The following is a 22210-nucleotide window of genomic DNA, read 5'->3' as shown; positions in this document are numbered from 1 at the left end:
ATTATTTAATGTGTGATTATATTCTTGGGTTATAGTTATTGTAATCTCTAATCTTTAACTGTTGGTAGTAGAGACAATTTCTTGAGAACCTGTGAGGTTTGAGCATCTATAGAGTCATCGATTTTCTAAATTATCTATGCTCTAGTCAATAAGGATGGGTGGTTTGCAAGCATGGTTTACTTGAGCCCTTTGTTCTGAGGCTGATGGAATTAATTTTCCTTCTTGGAAGCTCTTTGTTTGACTTCTCTTCATGGAGAAAGGGCTATAGGGGGTTGTCTTAGGGTCAAATAAATGACCTGTGAATAATCAAGGTCTAGAAAAAATGAATGCACAGGATTAAAGAATGAAAAGGCCATTGGTCTTCTAGGAAGGCAACTAGCACTCGAATGCTTCCATCATGTGTATGTCTCAAAAATATTAGCTCAAAGCTAGAGCATCCTGGAGACTTTGTTGAGATTGAGGGTCAGCAAGTTGAAGATCATGCTTAAGTAGGAGCCTTTTGCACTCCAAATGGGAGGTGGAGACTCTAAGGACACATCTCAACAGGATGTAGTATTAATTATAAAGTAGCTTCAAGCTTTTGGAGCACTAGGTTGAAGAAAATGATGCCCAGAAATCTTGCTCACGATCGTTCCACCAACGTCTCACAAGGTATCCAAAGATTGTAACCATTTTAAGGTTGAATTTTGATTAACTGAATTTTCATGATATAGTTTCTATGCTCCTAAGTGAGGAAAGATGACCAGAGATGAGTGTGCCTAGAGGAAGTGGACTAGCCTATTCATTGAAGGAGAAACAAAAAGCCAAATATGGTGGAGGTAAAAAGAGTTTTTTATCTTGTGAGTATTGTGGATAAGATGGACACATTGAGAAATTTTGCTATAAGAAGGCCTTTGATCTAAAGGGCAAATATTCTAATACAAAAGCTTGCACAATTGAAGATGGACAAGAAGATGGAAGTTTCATAGGGATCGTACAAGCATATCCATCCGTGATTAATCTAGAGAATGATTATGCTTTCTAAGTTCATGACACACTCAGATTCCTGTATGGAAGGTTTATCATTTTTTTTTCTTTGAGCACTTCTTCAGTCCTATGTAGATCGTTTAGTAGCATTTCATAGTACCTTGTTTTTTATGGCAATATCTTCTTATCATGTGAGTTGTTCTTTCCCCTATTTAGAGAGAAGAGATTTTTTAGTCTTTCCACATGGCAAGTCTCCATGCAATAATCTTACATGGACTTGTATATTGGCTTGAAGGTTTAAGGAGGTTGGACCTTTTGAGATCATTTGGGTCTTTTATCTTTTCTCTTGACGGTTTGTAGATAGATCTTGGTGCATAGTTTCCATGAGAGTTCCTTAGTTTGGAGTCGGTGGTTAGCATTGTCAATCATTGATTGGATGTTGGTAATGACAATTCATGGTAGAAGGTTTGATTGCTTTTCCTTCCAAGATTTGGACATCTCTTGGGCATTGCAATAGCTTCCACAACTCCTTTATATATGCTAGTTCCCAAGATTTGTGTGTGCTTTTTGATCTAGCTATTCTCTGATTGTTTCTCTCATGCCATGTGTCAAGCCATTTTTTGTATGATAGAATTGGTATCTATCACTAAGTCTTAGTATCTTCTTAGCCTTTGTGGATGGGTGTCTTGATAGTTACGAAATGCTAGTGTGGATGAGCAGTAGTCATTAAGGCCTTGGGATTTAATATCTCTAAGTGAATCAAGATACACATGGATCTATAGTTACAATAGTTGAGTTGCATTGCTACTCTATAGAGATGAATAGTGGTCATGCATAACTTGGCTTGCATTATATAAGTGCACTATCCTATCTCATCTCTACAAATATCCAAATTTCATTGTGATCATTGGGACCTCTATTTTAAGCTCAATCACCACTATCCTACAAGTTGTCCTAGGACATCAAGGTCACTTTTCAATGGAGATCTGATCTCCAACATACATTTAAGACCCTTTGATTCCAAAAATTTTAACCAACTTACTCTAGTGGAAACTCACAGGGAAATTGAATGGGCCACCCAGTCACACGTTGGCAACCCAAATAGAGAATTTTCAATTAATAGATGACAACTCATCACAACCATAGAGAATATTTAACTACATAATGACAGATCATCATAGAGAAGATAATGGCAATTGGACAAAATGGCGATGGGCTATGATTGGCCAAAAAAAAAGTGCAAGTGATTGTGCAAACTTGAGCAAAAATACAAAAGGCAATACATGGTTAGGGGAGAGCAGCTCAACGACAATGTGCCAATGATGATGTTGTGCGAGCCACCTCCCAACTCGCCTTGATGGCAAGGAAGGGCCACATGTCAGCCATCTTGGTTGGAATCTAGAAAGACTTTGGATCCCAAATCGACAACTAATCACAAAGAATCTCTTAGGCTTCCTCCAAGAATCACCCCCCAATGACCCTCCCCTACACCTTGAAGCCCTATTCCATACCTTCAAGTACCTAGATACCTTTTGTATCCTAAAAAAGGTGACATTTGGGGGTAATGAGGTAGGTAGAGAAATTTATCTTGGTAGAAGTGGATAGCAACAATGCCACAAGGCATTTTACTTGAGGAGGTAAAGGTTGACTCATGGCTTATACCTTTCATTAAAGTTGAGCCTGCACGGATGAGATAATTTTCACAAAAATTGGCCATGGTCTGGAGGGCTCATTGGGAAAGTTTTGGACATGTTAAGCCTTTTATCTAGAGTTATACCATGATGGTAGAAGTGGCTAGCAACAATGCCACAAGGCATTTTACTTAAGGAGGTAAAGGTTGACTCATGGCTTATACCTTTCATCAAAGTTGAGGCACGGATGAGATAATTTTCACAAAAATTGGCCATGGTCTAGAGGGCTCATTGGGAAAGTTCTGAACATGTTAAACCTTTTATCTAGAGTTATACCATGATGTGATAGGCAAGTGCAAATGTTTTGACATGTCAACTAGGTTGAAGCACCCATCTTCCTTGACATAGAGTACGTTGATCCAATGATCAAGAATCCTCCAAGCTCTAGCAACTTTGATGACATTATGAAAACCATTATTACACACAAACTAGGAGTATGGTTGAACCATCTCATGGTTGTAGTTGTTATACTTTTCCAATTCAAATATTTAGTATGAGAGGAGATAGACTCATGCATTGTAAATGCATGGTATGGGCATCAACTAAAGTACACATCCATAGTAATCATCACTATCCATTCTCATAGTTCTATTCAGTGTTTGGCGATGTAGTTTGGCTCTTGTACCTATCCTACAATGTAAAGAGGGGTTAGAATGGAGCTGTACAATGAGATAAAAAGCTACAAGAAACATCTTGCCAAATAGAACTCGACGAGGGCAATTTTTATACACGTTTTGGCGTTTACATATGCATAATCAGAACATTTCTCGGTCATACCAGTAGCAAACAAATGGCTTTGCTCCACACTTAATCAGCAAAAACGACTGAGCCATACATAAGTTCAGAAATTGCCATGAGGAGGAAACGTGCTTTTTAATCACCTTGAGTAGCTGTGAACTGATGTTCCCTATGCAGACTTCATCATATGTACAAGAAACAGAACGATTTTGTTGACCACCTACAAGCTTTTCCCATCCAGATTTGATCATATGAACAGGAAAAAGAACAGTCTGCTGAGCATCTGACTAGCTATGCACTGCCGTCTCATGCAGAATGCATCAAATGTAGAGGAGAAAGGAAAGTTGTTGAGATTCAAATTGCAAACTTGCAATGTTCATACAGTGTGTGTGTTTTTGTGTGTGTGTGTTCTTCCCCTAGCTTTCTATATGTGTGCTAAAGAGAGGGAGTATGCGCATCGCAGAGACACAGTGGGAGAAGATGAACCTCCGTTCAGGCCATCGTCTTCAAAGCTTCCAGGCCATCATCTTTTCAAATTCTTCAAAGCTCACCTTGCCATCTTTATCTATATCCACTCCTGCAATCATGCTTTGACACTCCTCTACACTGCTTCTCTGCTCCAAGCGTGCGAGAGCCTTATTCAATTCCTCGGCAGATATGTAGCCATCCTTGTTTGCATCGAAGAATCGAAATGCGTCCCACAGCGCACCGTGGTTGACCATATTTCCTTCGTAACTCGAATGAAGATTCAAGAACTCCTCCAGATTTATGAAGCCATCGCCATCTATATCCACGTCTTTCACTATCTGCTGCAGCTCTAGCGGCGTGGGATTGTCCCCCAGAGACCGCAGCACAGCGCCGAGCTCATCCGCCGAGATTTTCCCGTCTTTGTTGGCGTCGAAGACCTTGAAAACTTCCTCCAACTCACGGACCGCAAAGGAAGAAAGCCTTTTCAAATGAGGAGGCGGCTGCACTGGACTCTTCCCGGAAGCTTTCTTTCCCGAAAGCCCCCTTCCGCAAGTAATTGGGCAAGAAGTGCGGGAACCGGAGGCAGCAGGGGGCATGGAGGGGGAGCGGGGCGATTTGGGGGAAGAGCCTGCGGACTTATGGAAGAAAGGCACTTTGAGTTTCATCTTTTGGGCGGGAGAGAGCGACGCCGGAGCAGGGACGGCAACATCAACAGGCACAGGATAGGCTTTGTCCCGTTGTGTTCCTCGAGAATGGCGTCCAACTGCTGCTTTGTGCCTCGATCCTTGTTTACGACAACACGCCAGCAGACACAACAACAACAACAGCACGATCCTTTACCGCGGGAATGCCTGCCGGTTTCGAGCTCCCTTCCGTTCCGAGTGTGCTGCGCTGCCCGTCTACTCGCCGGCACCCAACTGCTGCGTGCTTTCGTTCTGCGCCTCGATCCTTGTTTACAAAAGCACGCCAGCAGAAGGCACAACAATGACACCACGATCCTTTACTGCGCCCGTTTCGAGCTCCCCTGCGAGTCAGCTGCACTGCGGGTCTACGGGCCGGCGGCAAACAAGCAAGCGGCAGCAATGCGGAGGGAGGGGAAGCAAAGCATAAGCTGAGCGAGTGCGACGAGCTGATCTACGTGCTGGTGCGGAAGTTCGCGGGGTTCCTCCCGGGTGAAGCTATGCGTGGTGCGACTGCGTTTGGAGGGCGATGATGAGAAGGAGCGGCCCGCGAGTGAGAAAGCTGAGGCTGAGCAAAGCAAGGCGATAGGAAGGTGGTGAGTCCGCCATAGCCGTAAAGAGAGTGTGAGAGTCAAACTTCAATTTTAGTTGATGGCAGTTACACTACACCTTTCTGTATTCCCAAGTCCTTCCTTCCATCATCTTATGCTACATTTATTTGAACACAACAACATACACCATCTATCGACACTCTCTTCCATACAATCGCCTGGCTAAGAACAATGACCACCTTCTTTTGAAGCAACTCTCTGCCGTCCCTCACTCGTCCTCCTTTCTTATATTCTTCGTTTGCAACCGTCCTACAACACGTTTTGACACTCTCTCTCAACAAAAAGCACCATCTTTTCTCCAAAAGTTCGCATAGTGCATGGCATTATTGCCACCCAACAAAAGCTAACCCATGGGTGCCACCACATGTCCTGAGCTTTCTCACAGCATGCCCAGAAGGCATGGATGTTCCATAAAGAAGGGAAATCAACGGAGGGCAGTCCGATTATACCTTGGATTATTTGCATCACATCGATAGTGGGGATGTGTGAATGAAGGGGCAAATAGGCCATGCATCTTCAATTGCTTGGTTTAAGTTTCACTACAAGGAATGCATGAATGATCCATAAAAGATGGCAAGTAAAGGACGGGCATTTAGGGTCCAAGTGTCGAATGAAACCATGCTTCAAAACTCGGACTCACATTATCGTTGAATCTTTTAGCAAGCTATTCCCTCAGCATTGCATTGAAATACTCATAGATTTTGAATAGACTTGGAAATTTTCATAGGGCTTCACAACTTTTTTAACTACTTATATCACAAACCATCACAAAGTAACGAATTTATGTATCATATATATCTTAAGAAGAAAGACTCCTAAAAAGGATCTTTTCACAAGCTAGATGCTAAGAAAGTAATCCATACCCAATCAAGAAAACCCTATGAGAAAACTTAGCAAAGAGAAGATCAGTAGCAATATTTCTAATTATTTTTCTATAATGTCTCGTATGCCTTCCGTTTGTATTATCTTTATGAGGGTAAGTTTAATTTTGAAGCATGAAATCATCAATGTAAAGGCACAATACCAAAAAATTACAAAGGCCATTTTCTCTAACAAGAAGCAAAATTTGCTAGCCTAAGTGTAGATGGTGAAATTGAAAGTGGCAATAATACAAGTCATTGTATATCTCCCTAAAATAGCAATATTATATTACCTTAAAGCTCTTTTAGTCCTTTAGTTTTACAAATAATTTATATAGATATAATAAATCAAAGCAATAAAGAATAAATGTTAGTTGAACGTATACCTTCTTCAGAAATTGCAATGCCATCAACATATACAGAATGCACATAGCCAAATAGCCAAGATGAAGGTTACCTAAATCACTATGCAATGCCATGAAATTTAATAGTCATCTTCTTAAAAGTGTTAAGTGTAACTCTTGCTTCTCTAATTTAAAACAACTCTTCCTAATATACGTTTCCATTTTTAAAAATATAAAATTAGTCTATCAATTGTGGGAGTGTGAGAGGAGTTAAATGCCAAATAATTAACATACAACTTATGGCAAGAAAGGGAGAATTAGCCATTTTAAGAGGAGGGTTCCCTATACTTCTTTTCAAATATAATATCTCCCTCTTTGTAGGCAAGGAGTAAGCATGGCTTGGTGGCTATGGAGGGTGGAATGAAAGGTGCACTTGCATGCATGCATGCCCCTGTGTAGGTGCATCTTGTATGCGTACACATGTGTGTGTGTGTGCATGCATGCATGTGAATGTATGCACACACGTGTGCATGTGTGAGTGTGCACATGCGTGCATGTGTATCTGCACACGCGAACATGCACGTGCATGCATGTGTGTTGCGTGTGCGTGCGTGCACATGTGCGCACATGCATGTGCACCCATGGTTATAATCACTGAGATTTATGGGATGTAGGGTAGTAGGCACATCTTAAGATAGGTCAAATTTCCTTCAAAGGTTTCTATGATCCCGAGTCTGAAGCTCTTGAAAATTAACATGGTTGCAATTTTAGTACTTTAATATGTTTCTAAGTGTTGTCAATGATAGCAAATTGGTTTCTCGGCTATTTGGTCTGCGAGGAAGAATCTAATTCTTAGGGTGATCATCACTGATTTACCCTCTCAAAGAGAGGCAGCTACTATATACAAAGTCAAGGGATAGATAATTGATATGTGAGCTACTCATGTGCTATCAATTTCCCCTAGGGAGCTAATACCTCTAGGAGGTCACTTTATCTCTTCACTTGATCTCTTCTTTAGTTCTACTCGGCTACTAATTAGTGTTGGCCATAAGCAGTGTGCCCATCTTCTTTTGGCCTTTTTTTGTATTACGTTCTCCATAATATAAGTTGTGGCTTATTTATTATTATTATTTTTAAAGAGACATTATGAACCTATGATATTTGTATGGTTCCTCTATGGTTCTATTGCAATGGATGCAATCCACTTACATAGGGTTTTACCTATTTTCAATCCACTTAGAGCATATTTTCTTAAATGTTTGCTTCTATACTATTTATGCCTTTTGCAATTTGTATCTCCATATTTCCTTACAATAAAGTATGTAGCATCCCCATATTTATGGCTCATGAGAAGTTAGAGATTGTACTTTTTCTATGTTCATGTTACAAACTGATGATAGTCAATCCTTAGTCCTATCCCATAACCTCACTACATATGCATCAAAAATGGCAAAGTATCCATGTTTTTAAGATAGCGATCTAACCCACCACCTCCTTCTTAGAGTGGGTGCACCTAATTTAAGGGCTTGTAGCATCCATGTTCACTTACCAATACCAAATACTTATGTATGCATGTGACCATACATTTCGAAGTTCCCACCTTTACTAATTTTATTTTCCTAACCATTTCCATAGATTCATACATGTTGCAATCACAAATAATATCTCTCATCTGTGAGCTTATGCTCTATGAAACAAGAAGATAAGTAACCCTTGGGGCTCTTTAGATATGCGTTTATATGCATGCACATATGAATATGTGAATAAAGATGCATTGAGGCTTCACATATGTGGATTTAGTTATTTAAACACCTAATTATAGGCATGCATGTATGTGGTGGTGTACATGTACTCATGTGAAAACATGTGTGTTTGTGTGATAGAGATAGAGATAGAGATAGAGATAGAGATAGAGATAGAGATAGAGATAGATAGATAGATAGGTAGATAGATAGATAGATAGATAGATAGAGATAGAGATAGAGATAGAGATAGAGATAGAGATAGAGATAGAGATAGAGATAGAGATAGAGATAGAGATAGAGATAGAGATAGAGATACAGATAGAGATAGAGATAGAGATAGAGATAGAGATAGATAGATAGATAGATAGATAGATAGATAGAGAGAGAGAGAGAGAGAGAGAGAGAGAGAGAGAGAGAGAGCACCGGCCTACTTTCATGTGTGCATGTGTATTGTATGTCTTTGTATGATGAAAAATAAAATATGGACTATTCTATACTATAGTGTCCATGAGATTTGCAATAAATTTTTAATAAAACATGTTCCCTTTGGATTATACTTGTACTTGAAATTCTGCTAAGGATGTGTAGGATTTTTAAAAAAAAGATAAGGGTGGTACAAAGATAGGATGATTTTTTGTGTGTATCTACATGTGATTTGTAGAAAAAGTTACAAACAAAGTTCTTGGGTGATGCATACACATATTCTTCTCAATACATGAAAGTTGAAATCAAAGCTTTGTATATCCTGATAGTTTGAATGGATGTATCTACTCAAGTTTCAACTTTCAATACTATCATAATGCTTTATCTATTTGAAAGATATGTGGTGGAAATTGTAAAGCCTAGGATATCTTTACTTTTGAAACTTCATTCAAAAGACATAGAAAGTCAAAGTGAGCTAGATGCTATGCTTTTCTCTTTTAAATTTAGATATATGCAACAACATCATTAATCTCAACCTTGATATCCTTTCCTAGAGAATCTAGTTCGATCATGAATACTTTAGAATTCTTGAAAGTGTGCATATATATCTTACTATTATTTTATTTCAAAGCTACAAGAGTTTAAAGATATTCCCATCATTGTTGTACCATAATTATAAATACACCTCATGGATATGTACATAGCATACATAATTTTTGAAAAAGTAACCAATATTTTGGCCGTACATGCAAAGCATAAGGAACTTCTCTTTATACTAACCCATAGAAATGAGCACTTTCAAGGGCAAAAGGGCATATAGAGGATCTTTCATATGGTGTATTATACACCGACATACCCTATTCTAGAACAAATAATGGTGTGTTCAAATAGTTTTAATTAATGGAAGCTAATTAACTTTTTTTGTTCTAATGATGCATGAGCAATTATTGCAAGAAGTATTTTAATTATATAAATTACTTGCTTGGTACTATCATTCTTTCATCTTGAGGGTCCAGACTCCAAACCACCATGAATGATGGATTTGAACTTGTACTTGACGTGTGTGTAGTACCAACAATAATGCATGTTAAAATAACATTAACATTAATAAAGTCAAACAAAAAATAATGTGTGTTAAAATAACATCAACATTCTAGTGTCCTTTTTGAAGAGGATAAAAACACACACACAAAATGAAAAAGGCATACAAAATAAAGATCAATTCATCAAGCATAAATACATACATGTATATTTGCATCTTAAATACAATACCTACTAACTGATTTTTTTTTCAACTTGTAATACATTTATATAGCATAACACTGCCTAAAGATATGTCTACTTACACTTCCCATTTATTGCATAAAGTTAGACTTAAGCATATGAGAAAATAAAGACTACTCAAGATGATTGAATTAAGTTTGTATTTAATGAGAATATTTTTGATGGCATATATTCATGCGAAAAAGTAATATGGACTTGTCAAAGAGATCCAAGGGATTACATTTTACATCTAGCCATGGTCATGGCTATGGACTTGCCAAAGAGGTCATAGGGATTACATTTTGAATCTAGCCATGGTTAAATAGCTACAAAAGATAAGAGAGGCAAGGGAATGCATCAAAAGAAACAACATAGTCTATATCATATTGGAAGAGGATCCAAAATTATCTCTTTATTAAATTGCACTCATACCATGGAACTTAATAATTACATATCTAATGAATTGAGGTCAAAGAAATAGTATCCTAATCTTGAAGGTATTATCTCTGCCCTCCAAGAAGAAGAAAGGCATATGGAGCTCAAGAAAGGCAATGACTCTGCTTATGCTGTAAAATTCCAGAAGGGCAAGTATACCCCTTGCAATCACTGTGGAAAGACAAATCACCTTTCAAAGGACTGCTTTAAAATTAATCCATGCAAGCACTGTGGCAAGAACAACCATAATGAGAAGTTTTGCAGAGCCAAAGAAAAGACAGAAAATGCACTTACAGTTAATGAGCCTCCACAAGATGAGGCATCCTTTGAAGATTATGCATTTTAAAACATCTCTATGTATGCTCTCTTTTTATGTCAAGGTACTCAGCCTGGATAGTCCTCCAAAATGAATGAAAATAAACTATTGTGTTTTGTGTGTTTTGTAAACACCTCTGGTCACCCCCTCGCCTCCTCTATGTATGCACATCTCAGCTCCCAAAGTCGTGCATCTGTGAATACTCGTGCCTCAAATCCAGCGCGAGTAATCGTCTCTACATGTAGAAGATGTTGGTCTCGGCCCCGCCCAAGCTGCTGCTCCACCCATTGTTGTAATGACATCTATAGCTCTGCCTCTCGCTCAATACGGCGTGCCTCCTCTGCTCGTGCCTCGTCACTTGGCATGAAATCACCATATGAGAAGCATTGTGGAACACACGCTACAACCACAGATGTATCAGCACCCTCCTGCATCAGCAAAGCCCTCTGTGCCTCCTCCCTATAGTGCTCTGTCAAGACCACGTGGGCGAATGGATCAATGGCCTGACAATGACCAGGATACAGATCATCCATGCCTAGTCCTCTGTATGTGGCCACATCAATGTTAGCAAAGCATACAGGGCACACTGATCATGCCACCATGTTGCGGGTCATGCAATGGAGATGTGCGATGTAGCCGCACCCTAGTCCAAACCACCCTACGGTGTCAAACTCCTCGTGGCAAAGGACGCATGTGGTGGTAGGAAGCCTGGCTATGATTGCTGCATCCATGGGTGTCCTAGTCGATACATCTATAGGAGGAGCGGGGTATAGGGCCACACTGGGGTCGATCCTATGGCGAGATGGATCACGACTAATATGTCTCAACTGCAAAATATAGTGCTCCGCACGATGGTATGCTATGCGTGTCCAAATCCTCTGCTCCTCCAAATCTGCCTCCAACAATCCTACACGAGACTCCATATCCTATCACAATACATGTGCCTGCAATGCAAACATGTCGCGTACATGGTGAGAATTAACCAAAAAACTTCAATTCAAAACATGCTACAAAAAAATAAACTAAAATAATCAGAATAACTAACCTCATCCCTAGACTCGGCCAACAATGCCTCCAACTCTATAATCCGTGTGTCTCGAGTCTCCAACTCGTGCTGAGGCAGTGTAGATGTGGGAGGTGGTGTAGATGTGGGAGGCTCCATCGATGATCGAGGTGGGGGAGGTGGAATTGAAAGTGATCTCGATAGGGCAGAGACCATGTGGTGCAAGGATGATGCCACTAAATGAACATCCCCCCTAATTCGTCCTCCAATAGCTCGCAATGCCGGTGCAGGGATAGTGTGCAACTCTGGTGCCTCACATCGATGCCGAACACCTGCAGTCTGATGCTCCTGACGCCCCATCCTACCATGACCTGCTCCTGATCCTGGATGGGTACTAAGGTAGTCTACTCGATGACCAAGCACAAACTCAATGTATAGTTGCATGGCAAATGACCTGGCTATCTGACAGTTGTGAGGCAATCGACCACCATTCGCAGCGAGATATCTCGGATAAATGTGTGCTGCTATGATGGGGTGCCTACAACGTAAAATATGCAAGGGCAGCCCTGATCGTGGTCGCATCGCCTCAGTGTGACCATCCCAAAACATATCCTCTAAGGCCTGCCTGTGATGTGACTCACGCTCAAACAACTGTCGAATAGCTCTCCAATCCAAGCCATGACCAGTGATCTCTGCCTTAGCCTGTGCCTGAAAGCTATCCACAACATCCTCAACTGTGTCCAATCGACCCAGAGCCTCAATAACTGAATCTAGACTCGCAACCAAGTGAGGGGGTGCCCTAGCATCCTGCAGTGCCCTCATCTCAGCTCTCAGAATCTCTATCTGCATACGAATAGTGGTGCCAGAACCTGTGCACTGGCTAGCGCATGCACAAAAAAACACATGGAAATTAATATTCTATTTGGGTAATGAAAATAATATTCTATTCAGTATGACTTATAATCTATTTACGTAATGAAAACTATTTGTACGTACTCCTTGATGAGGTAGGATGTTGTTGGGATCATCCTATGCACCTACCGGTAGATGGGCCAAATGTGTGGCTCAATATTATGTTTATCAAACTCAATATTATTAAAAAATTCTTAATTTTGATTAAAATTTTTTCAAACTCTAGTTGTTGCATTTTTAAACTTAGATGTCTCAAATATTTTTTCCTTATATGTTTCCCTTTTTTTAACTTTTTATCCAATTGATGGAATTAACTGTATGGCTCAATTATTAATGGGACTTTTTAACCTAAGTACACACACTTTTTTTGTGTGTGGAATCTCTCTCTCTCTCTCTCTCTCTCTCTCACACACACACACACACACACACACACACACACACACACACACACATACACACACACATGTAACACACTCTTGGTAACCCTTGTATTTATTTGCATTTATCGGTACTTTGAGGACCCTAGTAAGAAGACTCATTATGATCTGTGTTTGTTAACTATACAGATTCTGACAAGACTGTAGGTTTAAGAGATGGTATTGAGGAGAATCTCTATATTTTATTCCCCAAGATAATACAAATGGTTGGGGCAAGTATTATTATACTTGATTAACTTATTTTCCAAAATAAGGAGAATTGTATTTTTTTAAATGCCTTTCTCGCTCTTTGGAAACTTTTCCACATGTGGTGTAAGGACCACATTGTCCACTTATGGCCCCTATACTAAGGACAGATAGTGGAGAGGTTTGGTTAATAAGACCTTCTTTGAATGCTTTACTGCCTTGGGTTTGCACTAGATATGGAGGAGATAGAAGGATATCTAATACATTACTTTGAACGATACACAAGCAAGGCGCATCTAGTATTTCTCGGACGACACATTAAAAAAGAGAGTGGGTTGACACTACAGACCTTTTAAAGCGAGAACTTTGAGAAAATAATTAGGCCTTTTCAATATTATCTATTTTGGTTGGGCAATCCACCTCAACTAGTGGCCATTCCTATAGATCATCACTTGGTTCCCATGCTTGGGGAGAGAGGAGACCTTTGGACAATCATTTACGTATGTGTTTTCCATGCGCTCATGCATTTAAAAGATCCAATTAGCCATATGCTTATGCATCTAACCACTCTAGTGTTGGGGTCTTTGCCCATGTGGTGTGGTGTTTTAGGGATAATGCCCATGTGGTGTTTTATATAGCCTACTTACTCTACCTAAATTATGAAACAACTCTTAACCAACTATATAATCTATAATATTCCACATAAAGATTGATAAACGCACACTGCTACCTTAAACTCTTATTTTCTTTTTTTTAAAAAGATTATTTTGAAGACTAAAATTTAAACGTTTTTTTATTTAAATAAAAATAGCACCAATTTGGAAAATAACATAAAACCTACTTTAATCTCTCTTTTTTTTAATAGATGAATTTAGAAAACAAAATATATACATTTTCACATTTTAAATAAAAAAGTACGTAATTAAAAAAATTATTTTAAAAAACTTTAAAATGCATTTGAAATTTTGAAATATTTTATAATTAGATTACATATTCCTATAAACTAAAATAATATAAAAGCTACTTTAAACTCTTGTTTTCTTTTTCTTAATAGATGATTTCTAAAAACAAAATTTAAACGTTATATTTAATTCAAAACTTCAGTAATTTATAAACTTCAATTATAAATTTTTTTAATTACATGATTTAAAAAAACAAATTATATACTTTTTGACATTTAAATAAAAACTTCACTAACTTAAATAACTTACATAACATGAAAGCTACCTTAAACTCTTATTTTCTTTTTTTTTATTTAATTAAAAATAGCACTAATTTAAAAAATAACTTTAATCTCTTTTTTTGAAAAGATGATTTTAAAAAACAAAATATTTACATTTTCACATTTTAAATAAAAAATGTCGTAATTCAAAAAAAAAACTTTAAAATGCATTTGAAATTTAGAAATATTTTATAATTATTCCTATAAACTAAAATTTAAATAAATTTTAGCCAAAAAAAAAAGCTATATAAAAAAAACCTTACCTGGACTCTCTCGCTCCATCCATCTCCGTCGTTGTCCGTCGGTCGCTCTCCGTTGCTGCCGCAATTCTGTCGACCTCCCACAAATCCGAAATCGGTCGATGAGGAGGAGCTCGATCGAGGTATGAAGAATGAGGGAGGTCACTCTCCTTTTATAAGAAAATTTAGGGTTTCCCTACCTCGATCGAGGTATTTCACATGCAACATACATATGGCTCCATCATACCTCGATCGAGGTGTAGACATGCTATGATACCTCGATCGAGGTATTTTGACATGCCCATACACATCGGTACATGTACCTCAATCGAGGTATTGACCTGCCACGATACCTCGATCGAGGTATGTCAGCAGCAGCTGGATGCCACATGTCTCGATTGACGTATTCGACATGCGGCCAAGTCATCGGTCCAGCATACCTCAATTGAGGTATGTCAACTGCCCTATCGGATGGCACATACCTCGATCGAGGTATAGCTAGACATGCCACAATACCTCGATCGAGATATAGTTGGATTGCCACGATACCTCGAACGAGGTATAGGTGGCATGCCAGGAGACCTCGATCGAGGTATAGGCTCGGTTCGGTGAAAAAAGTCCAGCACCTCAATCGAGGTATCGGCTTGGCTCGGTTGTCCTCGTGTGTGATTTTTATTGGAGATAATACCTCGATCGAGGTATTGCAGACCGAAGCAAAACCTTTGTATTTTCACTCGAGCGGGTGTCACACTCACTCGAAAGTGGTTCGGAAGTGGACACCCTTAGCTTGCTACCACCCACCTCCCTTTGGACACTTCATGTGAAAATGGAATTGGGGTTAGAATATTTAGTTGAACATTCCATGGTAAATGGCTTGTGGCCTTCTGATTGGTCTCTATTTACCATGGACTTTCCTCCCAACAAAGTTCCAACCCATCCCTTTCCCTATACTTTTAGTAGATCTACCTTTAGCTTTGTGTGTGTGTTATTGTTATTATGTGTGGGTGTGTGGTCATAAAGGCAAGCAAGTTTTTAAGACTATGCATTAGCTTTGCCTTTACCTATGTCATGTATGTTGTTCGGGGAACAATGCATGGGTGTTGGCATAGGCATATTGATGCTCATAAAAGATCAAATGTCCAAATCTCAACCATTAATAAGCAAGAATCAATAGAAATTGCATTGATCTTAGCACATAAGAGCATGCCAACTGACTCAAAATCAATAGTCGTAATTGATTAATGGATTGAATAGGACAAGGGACTATTTAAGATTTTGACTAAATGTTTTTGAGCTCGTGTGATCATATTTTGTGTTGAATCATTTAAATATTATACAATGTCTATAAAGGATTTGAATCATGCATCTCTTAATGGAATTATGGCATAGTTTAGAAGATGTACTTGAAGTTGTTAGAAATAATAGTCTATTCAACGTGGGTGGATTGAAAATTTTGCATATCATGAAGAAAAGCCAATGGCGAGAGTTGAGAAGCATGTTAATAAATTGAGTTTATATGGCATGCAACCTTATATAGATTATTCTATTTAGCTAATGTGAGCTTATATTTCAATTCTATTTGTTTTCTAGAGTACCAAGTTGCTGCATTAGCTCTCATAAGTTCAACCATCTACAAATACTGTTATTATTTATTTTCCTGGATAGAGTTGGATTGTGTAGTAGAAGAAGCTCTCCCTCTACTAGGGTGCCTAAGTTCCAACAAATGGGCATAGCAAGGCTTGGATCTCCTCTCAAACCTAATCTTTCTTTCCACTATAATTTAGAGACAATCCTCTTCCAAGCATGGCATAAGCAAAACATGAAAGCAAAATTCTTCGCTTTCAAGGGGAAAAGTGAAAAGTTTCTCCTGCCAACTCAAACCAAACCATTTCCTGAGCCCTTGTCTCAAGCTTTGACCCAAGAACCATGGAGCAAGTTTTGCCCAGGTACCTTGGAGAAGGGAAGCTTGAACAACCATTTGCAAGCCAATGAGGTCAACTTAGCTTAGAGTGAGGAAATACCATGGCTACCATTAATTTTATTAGCAATTTAGCCTTCCCAAGGCACATAATACATTTGCTTCCTCTTGATTCTTCCATCCATAGAAACCTATTGAGCTATTTTTCTAGTTTAGACTAGTGAGACTTATTGAAGCACCACAGGCTACCTCCATAGACCATGGAGTATACTAACACATACCATACAATAAAGACCCTCACATTCCATGCCAAGCATCTCCCTCTCCGTTTTATCAACTTTGCTATGTGATTTTAGAAAACACAATTTGAAACATTGAGAGATGGTAACATCCACACCTAGAGAGATCCTAGATGTTTAAGTACTTGCACAGGTGGAATCCATGAAAAACCATATTTGTACATAGCCAAATCATATTGCAATTGGAAAGATTGCATACAAAACCAAAAGCAGCGAAAATGTATTGATTTTTTACAAAAGGGCATCAACTATTGTCACCCTTCATTGCCACCAAAGAACTGGTGTCACCTACAAACATTTGCATAGCTAGCTGTCATGCAAGCTAGAAATGTTATTCCTGTCATGCAGAGCTAGAAACGTTATTTTTTACAAAGCATAAAATAGCTTAGGTTACAAGAGAAAAAAATAAAGGGAATAAGGGGCAACCTTTCCTTATAGATATTTTTCAAATGAAAATAGCCCACCACACTACCACTTACCATTACAGAGCTATAGCATTAGCCTAGAAGACTACCCTAACAGTGGCAAGGGATATGACACCGCATTGCATGTGAAGATAGTGGGAGAGAGGGAAGGAGTCTCACTTGCGGCTTTCTCACATGCACAATGGGGGAATACACACAAAGGTGGAGGCTGAAAACAGTTTTCCTCTTCTTAGTTGTGAAAGCCAAAAGAACTCAAGTACAAAGAAATAGAAGAACCCTATATGTGGGTCTCAAACCAAACTCAACTAACTAAGGTGGCATACTAACTGAGCCACAAACTAGAGTAGATAAGGATAGTTGTCATCCAGCTATTATTCGTGGGCGGTGTATCGACCACATCTGCAGCTAACAAATCGGTGACATAAATGCACAACGGTCACCCTGGCATATCGCGAGTGGAGCTCGATATCTCAACACTCCCCCTCGAGCTCAATCCCAACTCCTGCACACCAAGCAGGTTTCTGAACTTGTGCAGCTTCTCTGCGCCCAATGCTTTCATGAATATGTCAGCTACCTGATCCTCTGTGCTGACATAAATTAGATCAATAAGACCTAGTAAAACCTTCTCCTGCACATAGTGATAATGCACCTCAATGTGCTTTGTTCTAGCATGAAAGATTGGGTTATTTGCCAAGTGTATACTGCTCATGTTGTCACAGTAAATGACAACTGGCCCATCTGTAGACTGATGCATATCATAAAGTAGCTTATGCAGCCAAGCTACCTCACATGCAGCCATTGCTGCACCCCTGTACTCAGCCTCTGTGCTCGACAAGGCAACTGTAGGCTGTTTCTTGCTACTCCAAGTGACTGCAGCACTCCCAAAAGAGAACACATATCCACTGGTAGATCATCTATCAGAAATACTACTAGCCCAATCAGCATCAGTGTATCCATGCAACATATCTGAACCCCAGCCTCATAAAATAGTCCATACTGCAATGTGGACTTCACATACCTGAGTATGCATCTAGCCGCATCCAAATGCGGTTTCCTTGGAGCTTGCATAAACTGACTTACCAATCCAACAGCATAGCATAGATCTGGCCCGGTAATAGTCATATAAATCAAACTTCCTACTATGCGTCTGTACATAGTAGGGTCTTCCAAAAGCTCACCTGCATCTGTGCTCAGCTTCACATTCTGCTCCAAAGGAACTGAAATAGGCTTACAGCCTGTCATCCCATATTTGGACAGCATGTCCAATCCATACTGCCTCTGCAAGAGCTGTATCCCACTTGGTGATCTAATCACCTCAATGCCCAAGAAATAATGCAGCTCTCCCAAATCCTTCATCTCAAACTTCTACCTCAATAGCATTTTCACATGAAGGATATCTTCATCACTATCACCTGTGATGATCAAATCATCAACATAAATGACAAGCAGCATAATACCTTCCTATGTTTTTCTCACATAGAGTGAGAAATTTGCCTTGGAAATCTGAAAGCCAATAGTGACAAGATACTGTCCTATCTTGTCAGACCATGCTCTAGGTGCTTGCTTCAAGCCATACAAGGCTTTCTTCAACCTGCAAACAAACTCAGGATGAAGAGCATGAACATAACCTGGTGGCTGCTCCATAAAGACCTCTTCTTGCAAATCACCATGCAAGAAGGCATTCTTTACATCCATCTGATGTAAAGACCATCCCGTTGATGCAGCCATAGCAATGGCTGCTCTTACAGTTGCCATCCTTGCAACCGGACTGAAAGTTTCTTCATAATCAATGCCATATGTCTGTGCATACCCCTTGACAACTAATCTTGCCTTGTATCTATTCACAGAACCATCTGCATTGTGCTTGATCTTATAAACCCACTTACACCCAATTGCATTCTTGTCTTTAGGCAAAGGCACCAATTCCCATGTAGCATTTGCTTCCAAGGCATCCATTTCTTCATCCATGGCTTTCTCCCATTTTTCATTTCCCATGGCTTGCTCAAAAGAAGTGGGTTCTGGTTCCTGTATCACTTTGACCATTTAAACATAGTGAATGGCTGTAAATCCATCATATTTCAGCCTATCCACAGGATACCTAACCCTGGTAGACCTGTGCAAAATAGGCTCACTTCCAGGTGCTCTCAAAACATCCCTGGTCTTCCTTACTCCAGGTGTAACAACAGAAGGAATACCCAACTCATCATCAATGCTCTGTTCAGAGCCACTGGATTCACCATCCACATAAGAGTGACCTGCATTCACATCAAACATGGGCTGATCTACCTTCTCTTTTCCTTTTTGTGATACCTGCGTACCACTATCTGCATTGCTTTGAGGAGATTCTCCTGATCTCAATCTGCCTGTCCATGGCAAAGTATGTGAACCACTGCTAGAGGACACTGTAGGTCCACTGATATTTTGTGACTGTTGCATTGAATTCTGTGCAGCATTACCATTTTGTGCATCTACATCAATCATCACATTTATTGGTTTATACCAGCTGCTCATCTCATCAAAAACAACATCTCTGCTCACTGTGAACTTATGTGTAGAAGGGTTATATCATCTATACCCTTTCTACTACAGAGAATAACCAATAAAGATGCACTTCTCAGCTTTTGGATCCAACTTGGACCTCAACTCATCTGGCACATGGACATAGGTAGTGCAACCAAAAATTTTCAAATGAGAAATGTCTGGTTTCCTACCAGTATACATCTCCTCTGGTGTCATGCCATGTATTGCTGCAGTGGGAGTCCTATTCATTATATAAACTACTGTAGCAATTGCTTCAGCCCAATAATAATCTGGTAGATCTTTTTCATTTAGCATAGCCCGAAATACCTCTCCAATATGCTTGTTTTTCCTTTCTGCAAGTCCATTTTGTTGTGGGGTATGACTGCATGAATATTGCTGCTTTATGCCATGCTCCTGCAGGAACCTTGCAAACTCATTTGAGAGGTACTCTCCCCCTCCATCTAACCTTAGGCATTTTATTTGTAGGCCTGTTTCTTTTTCAACCATAGCTTTAAAAGCTTTGAAGTGCCCAAACACTTCACTTCTCTTTTTCATAAAATACACCCAAACTTTTCTGCTGAAGTCATCAATAAAAGTGACAAAATAGTGACAGCCTCTAATAGATGCAGCTTTAGTAGTCCACACATCAGAGTGGATTAATTCCAATGGCTTTTTACTCTCTTGAACATGCCTAGGAAAAGGTGTCCTTGCTTAGTTCCTAAATTGTCACGCTTCACAAACCTTGTGCATTTCTGCAACCTCGAATTTAGGCAATCCTGCAACAATATTTTGGGCTTGCATTGATTTAAGTCGCTGTATATTAACATGACCAATGCGTTTGTGCCAGATATCAATATCTGCAACTACACCGGTCCCATGTGCAAACATTGCTGCACTCAATTCAGGCATGTCCACATCCAACGTAAACATCCTGCCGTTCTTCTTTCCTTTTGCTATCAAGCGATCGTTATTTTTCATATCCTCAACAAAACATCCATGAGGATTAAATCTGACTTGCAAGCCCTACTCAGCCATTTGACCAATAGAAACCAGGTTCTTGGTGATGTTCGGGACATGAAATACATCAAACAGGTATTTCTTTTTCCCATCCTGCATAGATAAAGGAATTTTACCAATCTGCACAATAGGATGTGCAGTATCATCACCAGTCTCCACAAATCCTGGTTTTTCCATTTTCCTTGCATCCTGCATCCATTCTACATGGCCTGTCATGTGGTTTGATGCACTTGAGTCAACATACCACACATCATTTCGTTCTTCTGCACTTGTCACAGAATTGGTCATATGCTGCACCATAAATAGATGCTCAGTTTTGTCATCACCCTGTCTACTGGAAGATGCATAATTGCCTTGCTGCAACTTTCCATTCATAATGTCATTCGGCTTTTTGTAGCAGTCCTTAGCCATATGACCCATTTTACCACAGTAGTAGCATTCAACATTGCTATTTGCATTTTGGCCTCTCTGCCATCCACCATGGCCTCTTTGGCTCCCCCTGCCTCTAGAGTTACCACATCCTCCTGCATAGAACTGGTTTTCTTGAGTTTGCTACATATTCTAATTTCTACCACAGCCTGCAGATCGGCCTCCTCTACCTCTAGCTCTACCTCTTCCAGCATTTGAGTAGAAGGTAGTTTCTTTTGAAGTTCCTCTTGAAGAAGATGCACCCCCATTTCTCTGCTTTTCAGAAAGTAGAAGAGCAAACAACTCTTCAAAATCAGGAAATTTTTCACGGACGGCAATGGATGTCCGGAACTGTGCATAATCCTTTCCTAGACCATTCAAGGTCACAGAAACTAGATCATCATCTTCCACTGGCAACCCAATGGAAGCAAGTGCATCTGTAATTTTCTTCACCTTCATGTGATAGTCATTGATGCTCAAATTTTCTCTCTGCACATTATGCAACTCCTGTTTGAGCTGCATTTTCCTGGCTTGCGTATTTGTGCTATACATTTTTGCCAAAGTATCCCATGCCTCCTTTGGCATACTTGCATCCTGAATATGCACAATCATAGAATCCGAAATGCTAATAGACAGCCAGTACATAACTTTTCTGGCTCTCTCATGCCATCCTTTAAATGCCTACATTTCTTGTTGATTGGGAACATTAGGAAGAATTGGTTCTTCTTCATTTCCTGTAATGAACTCCCAATAGCCTTTTCCCACAGGGAAATTCGTCATTCTAAACTTCCATGCCTGGAAGTTGTTCTTGTCAAGCTTTTCAGTGACAATCTGTGAAAGAGAATCAGATGCCATTACAGAACACTGCAAAATATACTGTCACTGCAAAAAGCACAGCTTTTGCCTCACACGGGCAGATCTGCAAAACTGACGAAAGTGGTATTTGACTATACAGTCACTTCCTAGTGATGATTTTGCATCAACAGGCAACAAGGATGATTCTGCAACTCCCAATATCTTTGCACACAGGCATACGATGCAATTTCTAGGGCAACTTTTCACCGACCAGCCGAGCAGTGGTTGC

General features: G+C 39.6%; 1 pseudogene; it reads right to left on the bottom strand.

The window, feature by feature from the left end:
• Positions 1–3462: 3462 nt before the first annotated feature.
• On the bottom strand, positions 3463–5193 carry LOC147898394 (uncharacterized; annotated as a pseudogene).
• Positions 5194–22210: the final 17017 nt, after the last annotated feature.

This window comes from Dipteris shenzhenensis, chromosome 9 (assembly GCF_047967505.1).
Source record: "Dipteris shenzhenensis isolate YYH24624 ecotype China chromosome 9, Dip_SZ_1.0, whole genome shotgun sequence".
Lineage (NCBI taxonomy): Eukaryota > Viridiplantae > Streptophyta > Polypodiopsida > Gleicheniales > Dipteridaceae > Dipteris > Dipteris shenzhenensis.
This window is presented reverse-complemented; position numbering and strand designations above follow the sequence as displayed.